The sequence below is a fragment of the Drosophila kikkawai genome, chromosome 2L, assembly GCF_030179895.1.
Source record: "Drosophila kikkawai strain 14028-0561.14 chromosome 2L, DkikHiC1v2, whole genome shotgun sequence".
NCBI classification, from domain to species: domain Eukaryota; kingdom Metazoa; phylum Arthropoda; class Insecta; order Diptera; family Drosophilidae; genus Drosophila; species Drosophila kikkawai.
Genome location: NC_091728.1, coordinates 7,473,190 through 7,486,313, shown reverse-complemented (window position 1 = coordinate 7,486,313; position 13,124 = coordinate 7,473,190). Strand labels below are relative to the sequence as shown.

The 13,124-nt window shown below is 42.4% G+C and overlaps 1 long non-coding RNA gene across 2 annotated transcripts; it reads right to left on the bottom strand.

The window, feature by feature from the left end:
- Positions 1–6,965: 6,965 nt before the first annotated feature.
- LOC138927899 (uncharacterized) lies at positions 6,966–8,359 on the bottom strand. 2 transcript variants are annotated; one of them, XR_011444349.1, is made up of 3 exons: positions 8,213–8,359; positions 7,792–8,118; positions 6,966–7,695 (listed from the first exon to the last, which is right to left on the bottom strand). It is a non-coding gene; the product is annotated as an uncharacterized lncRNA (long non-coding RNA). The 2 variants fall into 2 exon arrangements; XR_011444348.1 differs by having other exon boundaries at positions 6,983–7,695; positions 7,792–8,097.
- Between the last annotated feature and the right edge of the window lie 4,765 nt (positions 8,360–13,124).

The following is a 13,124-nucleotide window of genomic DNA, read 5'->3' as shown; positions in this document are numbered from 1 at the left end:
GTTCGTTTGGGGCGATCTGGCCCACTCCCAGGACATTAATTATCTTATTGGCCCATATCCCCGCTCGCCGCATCATCAGTCGCTTCCTATCGCAGCTAAAGTGGCAATATTTGAAAGTCTATTAAACGCTCAGCGCTGGCAATCAACGCTGACCGGGCTACAAATAATGCCCATCTGCTTATGCATGCACATACATATATCCATCCTCCTCGCTACGCGCAGGACGAAGCCAAATTATTGAACATGATATTGAATATGAAGCCTGGCGGCCCGTGGCCGTGGACCGAAATCAAAGCCACAAAAGAAATCCCAGCTTGCATATTAACAGCAGCTGTGCTGCCCCGGCCAAAAATTGAATAGGAGAGGTGGATTCACGTTGGAGTGGTTGGGGATGGGAACGAGGAAATAGTCATGCACATCCTTTGTCAAGCTGAAAATGCAAATTGCCATGACATGCCCTTAACCATTTACCACACGGTGCCCCGGCCATCGGGCTCTATTTTTTTTCCCCCGGCTGTTTTCTTCTCCTGGCTTTCAGTGCTCGCTTTCTGTCCACTTCAGGCCTGGGTCGGCATAAAGCAAAACCCAAAAAGAAATCAGCAATGGACATGCAAAGCATTTGGGAAGCAGAATTAATAGAATGGGCTACGTGGATACTCCTTAGATTCCATAATTGGATGTTAGTCAAAGGAGATTATAATTTAGTATAAAAAAACACTTGATTTCCAACAAATTGATTTTATAATTGTATTCCTTTCTCATTTTATACTAGTTAAACTCTTCGAACATGCTCTTGCTACCTTGTAGTGCTTACAAGGTATGCTGAAAGTTTGCAGGCAAAGAAAATGCTTTTTGCTAAAAACATGAGCCAATTCTCTGGAGCTTTTTGACCATACGTCTGCGGTTAAGTTGGCCCCGTCCAGGAGCATTCAACCCACTCCTTTTCAGTTAGGACTATCCGGGGATATCCTACCGCCGTAAGAAAACCACCCGGGGGGAATGGACGAGATGGGCAAAGAATGAAAAAAAAGGCAAGCAGCACAAATTGTTTGGGACGTCGCCGCCATCGCTGCGTGAACCCATGCAAATTTCTCCCTCAGGTAACCTTTGTGCTTTGATTGATTGATGGACAGGGGGGGACGGGTGGGTCCGCCAACAACCAAGTCGCCGTGGTCATCATCTCGTTCCTCCTCCCCAGGTAGCCAACATTCGGGCCCTCTTCTTCCCAGGAGCGCCGATATTGAATTTAATTTGTGGACACGCGTAGTGGAGAGCTGTGTATGCAAATTCCATTTTTACCTTCCGCAAATTGAAAACAAAGGTGCACTAGTGGGCCAGGGGGCTTTGATTTTGATTGCCGGGCATTAACAACTTTTGACATTGTTTTACATTTCTGGGGAAATCAAAGGAAAAGCCACCTTTTACCGCTACCGACCCGAAATCAATCCCATACTCTTTGCTGGCTTCAATCAAACTGTCAGCCGGGAATCAGGGAATCGGGAGGAAAGCTGCTCCTTAGCTGGCCAAAGAAATTTATTGTCAAAATTAATTAAAAATTGTAATGAGTTCCGCTTTTGTTTGCACGGGCCAAATCAGTTTCGACTTAAATACATCGAGGGCGATTAATTTGTTTGGCATTTCGCAATTTGATTTTAAATTAAGCCCAACACTGGCGTGAATTTCAATTAGATCCGCATTTCGGATTTTTGGATTTCGGTTTTGTCGGCCGTCGCTGCTCGGTCTTGGCCATTTCATGCCAATTTGATTGGCCCGTCAGCGGCGAAAATTTAGCTCTTCAACTGGCAATTGGTGATTTTATTTACCTCGCTCGCTCGCCCACGTTTTCAAAATTCCAAATTTAAATTCTTTGGCTCTCGGAATCGATTTAAAGGGAAATTGCACAGTACTGGCGCAAATCAATGGCCAAATATTGCAAAATATTTCCAGTGCAATGTGCCAAAATAAGTGCAACTGCAGTTGGCCTGTCACATGGCCCAAATGAAAAGCCATTTACATAGTTGTTCACTTGTCCCAGTTTCCCTCTCCCTCTCAAAGAGCTCACTTGATATGCAATACGTATAGTTTTTTTCTGTTCTTCCTTTTTTTTTTAGTTTTGTGTAGGACTCCTGCAGGACAAGTGCAAAATCGTGTTAAGTTAGAGGACAGTGTGGATTATGTATGGAACAAAAACAATTGCCTCCGCCTGCGAATATATGCATATGCCCAGAAATATGAATTCCGGCATGGGAACACGGCATATGAAAATATACAATTTTGGGCCTTCCAGAGAGGAGAAAGTGGAGTGCAGCAGAGAATCGACAGGAGGCTGCCGGGGGAATTGTTTTCGGAATGACAATTTACAGATTTCTCTCATATTCTGAAGAAAGTCCGGCATTGTGACCCCAAAAACTAGGAATTTGAATTGCATGTGGGCCAGTAAGTAACTCGGCATATGGAAATATATAAATGAAAGAATTTCAGTTTTTTTACCTACAAAAAAGGCTTTATACATTCTATCAAATGGCCTTTATATTTTTCAAAGGAAAAAACTTTAAGAACACTAAAACAAAAGAATGAGTTTCTTTGTAAACATACTTTCTATTCGTAAAAATTAAATAATAATTTAAGTGTAATATAAATCACTGTTCAGCAGGCTGTAAAATATTTGTAGGAATTTTTTACTATAGCTATACTCTGAAAATTAATCAAATTTCGTTCTCTGCATAAAAAAATCCTCTGAAAAATAGAGAAAAATTGTTGCATAACCACCTAGGGAATGCATGCTAAAGGGATAAATTTTTACATAACTAATAGAATGTAACCAAAATCCTTTGTGGTGATTTAAACAAAAATATCCCCATGCAACAAAGGACACTGTGCTTAAATTGGTGAAAATGAGTGGAGAACCCTTAGTTGGATTTTAATTCGGTCAATTATTTCAAGTATTTGACGATTAGCTAACCGCGTGTATTGAGAAAAGTTTTTCAATTAATTTCCAGCCACAATGGCAGCGGTGAGTGAGTCCGATTTCCTTAATGCCCCGGGACCGAGACCGGAAATCGAAGAGCTCGGCAAGAGCAATTGCGGTGGCGATTTGACAAATTGTCCAGGTGAGAGCCCTTTTGTTTTGCGGAGAAAATCCACCCCGTCGCTCCGCAGGCCATTTTCATCCATTCTGGTGCCGGTCGCAATTCATTTTATTTGTAATTTCGCCCAACGATTGCGGTCAGTGCCTGCAGGTGATAAATGGCAAAGAAATCATGAAATAATGGAGCAACGCTCACCGCCGCCGGCCAGCATGTGGGCTTAAGTTCGAGCTACTTTATCGTTGTGTCCCAACTTTTTCCCAACCGATTTTTCCCGTATTCACTTTAAGGCGAATACCATATATCGCGGTGGATATACTACAGACCAACTGACTTATATGTTCTTGCGACTCAATTATATGGTAATAAGGGAGAGCGCCTCGGAGATACATATTTAATTTAATAACCATCTGCATTTGCTGCTCCCTGCGAATGGATCTCTATTTGCCAGCCAAAACACATGGTCGCATATGCGAGACGCCTTGTTAGCAATTAAGGACACTCGCATACTCCTAATTAAGAAAATTAATGTTCTGAATTTACACGCGGCAGCAGCAACAAAAGCGAAACAGCCGCTGCGACACTAATTACAAACGAAATGCGTCTATCCCATGTGTGAGGGTGTTGTGTGTGTGTGTTTTTGGTTGGGAGTTTCCACGCCTTTCCACTGAGGTAAAGCCTTCGAACAGCTGGCTATGAAACCATGTAGTAAACAAATTACAGCAACTGAATCCATTGTTAATTGAGCAATAGATTCACCGGTTGAGATTATCTTCATTTAGAATTTGTCAGGTGATTCAGGGGAAAATAATTTCTGAAGAGATGGCTTACTGATATATCTGATCATTATAATTATTTTCATCATTAAATCATAGTTAAGTACAAGAATACTAGAATCAATCTCTAATTCCCTTAAAAAATGTTTCAAATGTACCCCTTAACCTGGTTTTACTGTATTCTGTGTGCTTTAACGGCCTTGACAGAAGGCCCTGCAATCCTTTTTATTTCCGTAAATAAATTTTATTTCATTTTGACGATGCCAATGCTGTCGGCTGGTTACTGCTTTATTTATACTGTATTTTTTGTTATTTCTGTTGTGTAATTTTACCGCTTGCCAAATGCTGCTGACAGGCAAACAACCGTCGGCGCTGGTTTTTCCACTTTACTCCCGCACAACAGCGACTTTTCCGTGAACAGATGCGTAATTAACATGGAAAATATATGCATGTGTGCTCGAGTGAGTGACAGCCGGCATTTACATAAATATTTGGTTTATTTTATGTAATTAAAATGAATTTGTGTGAAGTGTATTAATTAGGAGTTAAATGGGTTAAATGCGAAAGAACTTCTGGCTGGCCGAAGTTGGCCAGCTCATCAGTGTCACTCATTAATTACGTGCATTTTTATCATCTCAACTGTGTGCCAGGGCTTGACCTTTATAATTGGCCTGGACAGTGACGTGGATTGAGGGTTTGAAATTAAAGGTATGTTGGATTTTCTCAGGTGAAAACTTGTTTCGATCGAATTATAGATAAATTATTTATAATGCTGTTTCCGATGAATTGAACTTTTGCATCCTTCTGCTACTTCTGTGTTTTAAATGTTGCACGAATCTACATAAATTGTTAGCTTGTTGCAACTTTGTAGAAGGGGAAAAAATAAGAGCAGGAGAAATTCGACAGGGAACTTTAAACTTGTTGAGAAGTCTTCATTCATCTCCGCTCCAGCTGAAGGCCCGTTATTCCTCCTTATTCGGAGATGGCCGAAAGTGTGCTCTGGCCAACATGTCGCCTGCTTATTATTGACTGCCACGAGCGCCATGTTGGCCCATTTGGGCCATCAACTAATGTTGTTTGCCAACTTCGCCCGGGCATCGCTTTGCATGCTGCTGGAGAGTGTCGCCAGTTGGCCAACAACCATCGGTCCCCGGGCTAAGGGCAACTTTATAGTGCCCCCGCCCTTCCCCTATTCAACCCTCCGTTGCAGAAAAACTTCGTTTTCTTCGCCTACTACTCTTTGTGCGCAAACTTGTAGTTTGCCCGCTGACACTTTTTCCAGTTTTTCTTCCAGGCTTCATTTTATCTGAACCTTCCTCTACACAGAAAAAAAAATGTGATAATAAATCGGTATCAATATTCTAAGACATTCTATTAAAATTAACGTTGCATGACCCTCAAGTTAGAAGGAGGCTTACACTTAAAGATCATGTTTTAGAAATTAAAAAACTGATCTTAATTTTGTAAATTCTAACAAAATTTCTTCTTGTGCTTAAATTCTCTTTATCAGAAAGACCGTCGAGCCTGAAAGTCGGATACTTTTCGGCGAAAAAAAACTTTTATGCGTACGCATTGAGGCCAGTCAGATTGCTGCTACCAAGTTCTTTGTCTTTTGCCATTTTTATGGCTCGGACCGTGTGCTAAGCAAGTTAAGTATGCACGTTGAAAATGTTCATTTAAACTTTCGTTGCACTTTAGTTTATTGGAGATAAGTTGCTGTGGCAGCAGCATCTACATAAGCCCGATTAATTAACTCGGCAAAAAAATATAAATACATGGAAAGGCTGCGAAAATTAAATAAGAATTAATCTATGGATTGTATCGAATCAACTTTTTGATGCTCATTAAAAGGAAGCAAATATCATGTAAAATGATTATAATTTACTCTACATTTAAGTAGGTGAAGTTTTAATATAAATAAGAACAATTTTGTACATTCAACCAAGAGGAGTAACATGTTAAGGGATTTATATGGTTACCAAGAAATTATAACAGAAAAAAAAGTATTTATAGCTCCTCCATTAAATGTTATGAGTAACCCCTAATTAATACAGACTTAAAAATAATAATAAAGAGAAATAATTGCTAGTATCCAATCAAAATGAACTGTTCGGACAGCAGAACTTAAAAATTCTACCTGAATTTCCCGCCCAGAGGAATAGTGCTTCCCGCTCAAAGGCCGCTCATTTTCTCCGCCTTTCTGTCAGTCCGATACACCCATCACTGCGCCAGACAGAATATAAAGCGTGTAGCTGTGGCAAACAAGAAAACACAGACCAAATGTAAAGCGGAAAATGGAAAATGGTGGGAAAAAAAAGGAAAAGGAATTTTGAACTGAAACAGGGAGCTGGCTGCTAAGCCAAAGCTCCTCCCTGGAGATCCCGTAACGGAGTAAAGTGGCGAAATTAATTAGCCCCCAGTGCGGCAGCCTGATTACGCCGTAGTACCTAACCCCACCCCCCGTTGGTCCGCAGCAACCAGAGCGTAAAAATATATTTATCACGCGAATTTATCTTTTTTTCGCTCTGATTACGCGCGTAATTTTAATTGCGAGCAACTTAATAATGCGCTGTGAGCTCATTTCGTGTGTCTATTTGCTGGCGTGAGAGTCCGGTCCATGCGAATCAGTGCCCACGCCCACACCTTTGAACCAACTTATCCTCAGGGTTCCGCACATTACGTATACGTATAGCGTACACGCCTCGTTGCCAACAATGCAACGGTCAAGCGTACAGGCATCCCTATTATGGTACCAGAATTGGCTCTGCAAGGCAAGTCAGTGGAAGGACCATCTATTGCACCTTTTGATCCAAACTAGCCATTGATTAATAATGCCAGAGGTTGGCCGGAGAAACCACAGCTGCTTTTGATCGGTTCCACATGGCGCTGTGTGATTACCAATAATGAAAGGCTTCGATGCGTGCTAAGCCCCTAACCAGGAGTGCACTCATACATGAGATGCACCGGCTAAGACGGCGAGTGTTCCATGTTGAGATAATGTGAAATTACACTGGGAACAATGTGTATATTAAATAAAATCCAACTAATAAAGTTACATCCTAATTAACTGCTCCCTCTTGGCTTGAATGTTTCTATATTTGTTCTAAAAAATACCTTATAAATCCATAAGATATACACTTCTTTCTCTACATTTTATAGCATACCCTATTCTCCTTAGAAATTAATATTTTCCCAAAATAAACATTTTCACTACTAGTGTAGCTTAGCTTGATTGAGTGCCGCATTGTTGCCTGCTAATATGAATATGTAACCAGCTTGGCCAATGAATATTTTGAACGAAGGAGCCACAAGGAAGACGAACTTTCATCGAGGGGCATCTTGTGAGACGACGTCACCGCCTTCCCGGAATAGATTTGAAGCCACTCCTGGAACCGTCTCCGCTCCGTTCCGTCTCTTCATCGCTCACTCACGGTCACATGTGCGGGCTGACAGCTACGCAAATAGGAAAGAACCGCGCAGGACCAAAACTAGGTGGGCCAAGGAGCTGCCAGATAGCGCCGAGATTTACGAGCTACCTGCCCGGGCGTTATCATAGACCAAGATTGATGGGCCGGCGAGTGGCAGGTAACCTGGCGATGGCAATGCCGATAGGAACGGAGATGGGGCCCAGCTGCTCCGCCACTGTTTATGCATAAAAAATGAACTGCCGAAGCGTGTACTTATAATTTCCCTATCGATTGGTAAGACGCCCTTCATTTCCCTTCTTTCCCATCCAATTGCCAATCACAATGACCGACAGGCGACTCTTTGTCTGTCCAGCGATGTGTCAGTCGTGTGTCCAGCAAACAATTGTCGTCGCATCCAAGAATAGCCTAGAATATTTGATAAATTATAAAAGTTTTAATAATGCCCCAGCACTTCCATGGCGGGTCAAATGCGTAAAACTTTTTAATTTGTCTCCCACTGACCGATGGCAATGGTAAGCTCATGACGTGGCGGCGAGGAGTGGCGCAAAGAGCCGGCGAAATGTTGCCAAGCATGAAATTACCAGGCCCGAGGGATGGACGAGGGGCTCGGACCAAGAATGCAAACTGTCAGCGGATTCCCTTCTTTTTGCGACTTGATTGCTGACATGATATATTGGGGACAGGCCGGGCAAAAGAAATTAAATCGCATTTAATGAGCGCCAGCGGCCAGGCTTAAGCATATTTTTTAAGTGCACTCAAACTTGTTGGTTGCCAAATGGGATTCTTGACCAAAAAGCAGGGGATGACCTTCAATAAAAATAAGTTTTTCTAAATTATATTTTTTTATAATATAAATTATATACATTTTACTTAAGTTAAACGTATTTTAAGTATAGTTAAAGGGTTATAGAGCTTTTATTACTTGTTAGTTGGAACGATAAGCATCCTTAGATTATGTTGCAGCACAAATATCCTTGAATAATGTCTACATTTATCCCTTTTTTTTGCTTGCAGTTTATTATAAATTTTAGCATTGACCTACAAGTAATAATTTATACTGTCCATTTAAATCTAGTAAACATAAATTGCGCAGCGTGAAATAAATCTCTCAGACCACTTCGACCTTATACTATACACATATGTGGATCCATGATAAGGAACTGATGTCGTTGCGAATGTCTTTGGCTGTGATTTCTCCCATTTGCCCCCCTTTTTCCCTTTCCCTTTGATCACATTTCCTTTAGCTTTCCCCATGCACAGGCTGCCATTGCAAAACTGTTATAAATTATTTCCAAGCTATTGCGCAAATTGAAGGTTCCTTTTAGCCTTGCTCTTTGTTTTAACATATAGATTGGATGCCTGCCAGCATGTCATTAAAATCGCTCGGCATCCTGCGGCCACGGCAGTTACCGCCTGGCTGCCTGCCTTCGTCCTTGGTCCCTCGTCCACCTGCTGCCGCCCCCTCTTTTAGAGTGCATTTACTGGATAAATCAAAATGTTAAGTGCGTGTGCGATCATCAAAGGGTCGGAGAATTGCAGGGGCTCAAAATTGTTGCAATTATGGTCTATAAATCAGAGGCACACACTCACACACATTCCACACACTCATATCCCACCGACTGCCGACGCCTTTGACAACCGCAAGTGTTATGCATCATTAACTCCGAGACGCAGTAGTTGCCGGCCTCGAACAAAGTAAACATTTCAACACATTGGCAAACCGCACAACTAACCCCGGCAGTCTGCGAGGGTCCTACACCCTGGACACCCTGATTACCCCCGGTCCACCCCGCAAACACCACCACAACCACGTGTGCATTTGGTCAATTTGATGTGTGCTAAATAAATAATTATGATTGTCTATCAGCCACTTGACCGGAAATTAATGGCCGCCCATTTGCTTTTGGGGTCTCTCGCAACCGAAACTTTGTCGCCTCGACAATTAATTTCAAAAATAGTTTTGCATTCTTGTTTCTCTCTCTCTGAATCTATATGTGTGTTTGGTGTGTGCACACACTCGAGTGCCTTGTCTTCCAGTTATTTATGTACCAAGTGGTTGGGGTTTCTGGGCCGTGGTCAAAGAAATAAATGGCCCAGCTTAATAAAGCGGAATATTCAAAGGAGCGAATTAATTTTGGGAATTAATCTCGGAAGTTATTTTGAATTCACTTAAGGTAAGGTAGCTGGCACCACTCTCATTAGTTTATAGGTAAACAAAACTGAATATATATAAATAGAGAAACTCAGGTTTTTAGCAGAGGAAGCCAAAGCCTTGTTGCAACACTTTGACTTCCAATTTAATTATTTAATTTTATTCTATATATATTCTTTATATATTTTTCTATATTTCCTTCCCTTCTCCCACAAGTGTCGCCTATTTAGAATGAAAAGCTAACCCCTGCAAAGTACCGAATGTGTCACAGCACTCATCATGCAATCAGCCCGGCTGCCAGAGTCGTAAATAATAAAAGCAGGGCGAGGAACTAAGACCGAACCCTTGACACTCGGCCACATCAACTTCATCAATTCTAATCAAGCCGGAGGAGGCCCGAGCAAATCTCCGCTGAAAATTAACCACAGCAAACTGCCAGCCAGGGACTTGGGCCATGACCAGTGCTAAAAAATTACCACAACGCCAGCGGGGACACGTTCGGCGAAAGCAAATTTATCCAGGACACGCATGCTAGGGCCTGGTCGTGCTTATGGGATGGGCTTAGGACGCACACACAGAGCGCATATGTATAATTCATAATGAATCCTTTCTATTAGTCAAACGTAAAATGAAATGGTTTCTCCGTATTAGTGGGAATATTGGCTGCAAAGCCCAGAGCCTAGAGCCCAGAGCCTAGAGTCCTAAGCCCTGAGCGTGAGCCCGCAGAATCCGGAGAACCCAAGGACCTCGAGGACCGAAAAGGAGCCGAAGGCGTGGCAGATTTTGTGGCATTGTGCTGTGTGTCCTTGGAGACTTGCGCTGACAGCAGAAACAACCAAACTGAGTAAAAGTAGAGGAGAGCTGCGTGGGCCCACAACAATAGCTGGCGAATCAAAGATATGCAAATTGAAACAGATACGAGTGGCCCGGGCACTTTATGGATTTTCCATGGAAGCAGCCGGCACTATTACGACATTTCCCCGGCGATTTCCGAGCTCCGAAATGTTATAAGCAAAAATGATTTATGTGAGACAACAACTTTCGCCGCAACTGCGAATAGTTTAAAGTTTCGCCTGGCGCAAATTATATCTTAAACCCGGATCCACATAAATTGCCACGCACGAGAAGTGTCATTGAGTTCGAGTCTGAATCCGATTTCCTCCCATTCCTGCCAGGATTGAACCCAATACTGTACGCATTGTTTGTGGGGGCTGCTGGAAATTGCCACGCATGACTTGGCTTAAATATATATATTTTTTGGCACTGCCTTTGGCATTTGCCGAAAACCATCAACACTTTTTCGACCCCTGTCCCAGTCCCTAGCCCTTCCATGCCCGACCGTCCGCTGACCTTGCTGTAGTCGGTGGGATTGGGGGCAGCATGGGTTAATTATGCCAAGAAATCCATTAGGGTTGCCGCCACAAAAGCCTGCCGTTGACTTTGTTCAGCTCGACTTTGGCGAAAACGAAAGGGTTCTTGGAAATTTCTGAACGGTTCGCCGGCAATAGATTTCATTAGTCGTGGAAATCAGTTAGGCAAATGTGGCCTCAATTAGTGCAAACAGTTCCCAGGAAGGAAGTACTTGGCTGTTTGTGGAAATCCTCAAGACTTTCAATTAATTCAGCATTTTATAGCTTTTCAGAAACTATCCTTTTCCCCGTAAATACACTGCAGCTCGGCTTCACTTTCCCTTCGCTTAGGGTATTCAAACTTCTTCACATTCCCCGGAAAAGTATTCGCCTCAGCTTTCTTTTTATTGCTCTTCACGCTTGTGTGCATTTTGAGCTTTCAATTTCTTTCCTTTGCCTGCGTTTTTTGCTGTTTCGAATTTCTATAAATATTTTTGCGGCTGCTTTTTGCTCTTTACTCGCCGGAGTCACCTCTTTGTGCTGAGTTTTGCTTTCGCCAAGCATTTCTCCTGTTGTTATTTGAAGTTTGGATTGCATTCGCATTCGCATTTCGTTTTTGCCTGCCCCTCCTTCACCTCCACCTGCCTTGCAGTCGAGTTTTCTCAACTTTTTGCACATATTTTCAGCTTTTTCCCCTCTGGAAATACAAATTCTTTAACTTTTCTTTGTAGCCAGATAAAGTTCCTGCAGTATCAGGAGCGAGCAGAAGCACTGGCAGAAGAAAGTCAACGACTTGAAGGAGGGCGGTGTGGCCCCGCCTCGCATTAATAACCATAAATTAGAGTCCGTGAACGGAAAATTGGTAATTCAATTACGCTAAACAGCCACGACTATGACTTTGGCAACAGAAGGCATTGCGTAGCCGACCGGTTGGCCAATCAGCCATGCCAATAACTGACTGACTTGGTTATTACACTGGGGAAAATTGATATAAGATAACAAGATAACTATAAATTTACATTAAGGTATCAATTTTAAGGAATGTATCTTAAAGAACTTAGTTCTTAATGGCAGAAAGTAGTATTATTTTTAGGAAATATTTCGCTTGCAAGTCACATTTTATATCCTTCTTCTGTGAACTTCTTTGTATTTTTGATCCGATATTATTTTCCGAGTGTGGTCAGGCTGGCTGGACTGCTTGAGGCGCATGCATAATTCGCACCAGCAATGAACGCCAGCTGCTCCCATAATTCTACCCACCAGCCAGCCCACACACGACTCACCCCCAAATCTGACCTCCATTGGGTTCCGATCCCCTCCATATCGGAGTCAGCTGCTTCGATGGGGGGAGAAGGGGCAATGCAAAAACTTGGCATTGCATATTCAGAGGCCGGCACATAATTAAGACCGAGATCGTCCGAAATGCGGAATTTCGATTGCCATAGAGTGCAGCGAACCGTGGCGGCCCCTTTGGCGAGCCCCAAATATCGCAATCATCGCTCTCATCACCCCATCAGGCTCGTCAGCCGCATCTTCATTAACATTATGGATAGCATAGCAACCAAAGCAGAAGCAAATCGAGAGGCAGCCAGCGGCCATATGGGCACGTGCTAAATAGCACGTAAACTCTGTTGATTATTGGCACTATAGCACAGAGTTTGGGGATTATATTCAACTACCTAATGATTTTAATTTAAATATATATGAATAAATAAAACAAATATAAATGGTCTATTAAAATGAACTAGCTTTTAAAATAAAATATCATATTTAATAAATAAAATATATATTTTTTAACAAATAAAATTGTTACTTAAAATCCAAGAAATGCTTACTAATAAAACCATTTCATTATTTTCATCACAAATAATTTCAATTTCCTTCAATATGTCCCCTTGTCATTTCAATGAATACTTCTATAATGTTAATGAGCATGTCCTTAATCCACCCTTGGTTAGTCTCTGCTTTGTCGACCAGTGTCCGCTGTCAATTGGCATTTAATGATGAGCTCTGCGTTAATGAAGCGCACAAAAACGCAGAACGGCGAAGGACTCGCCCCGCAACTGGACCCAAAAAGCATATGCAATTAAAAAATCATCAGCAGTCGCTGCGGGTGGCAGGGGCGGAGTGGAGTTGCAAAAGTTGCAAGGAGCCGCAGGCCAAGTTGTCGCGCTGAATGGCAGACATCCGCATCCGCTATGGAAAATGGCAATGGGCAAAAAGGCAAGCGGAATTGCAAGTAACAAACGGAAACCGCAAAACGGACCGCAATTGACGCACTCCCCCCGGAACTTCAGATACCCAAAAAGCGTCGACCTCCAAGCAAAGTCATA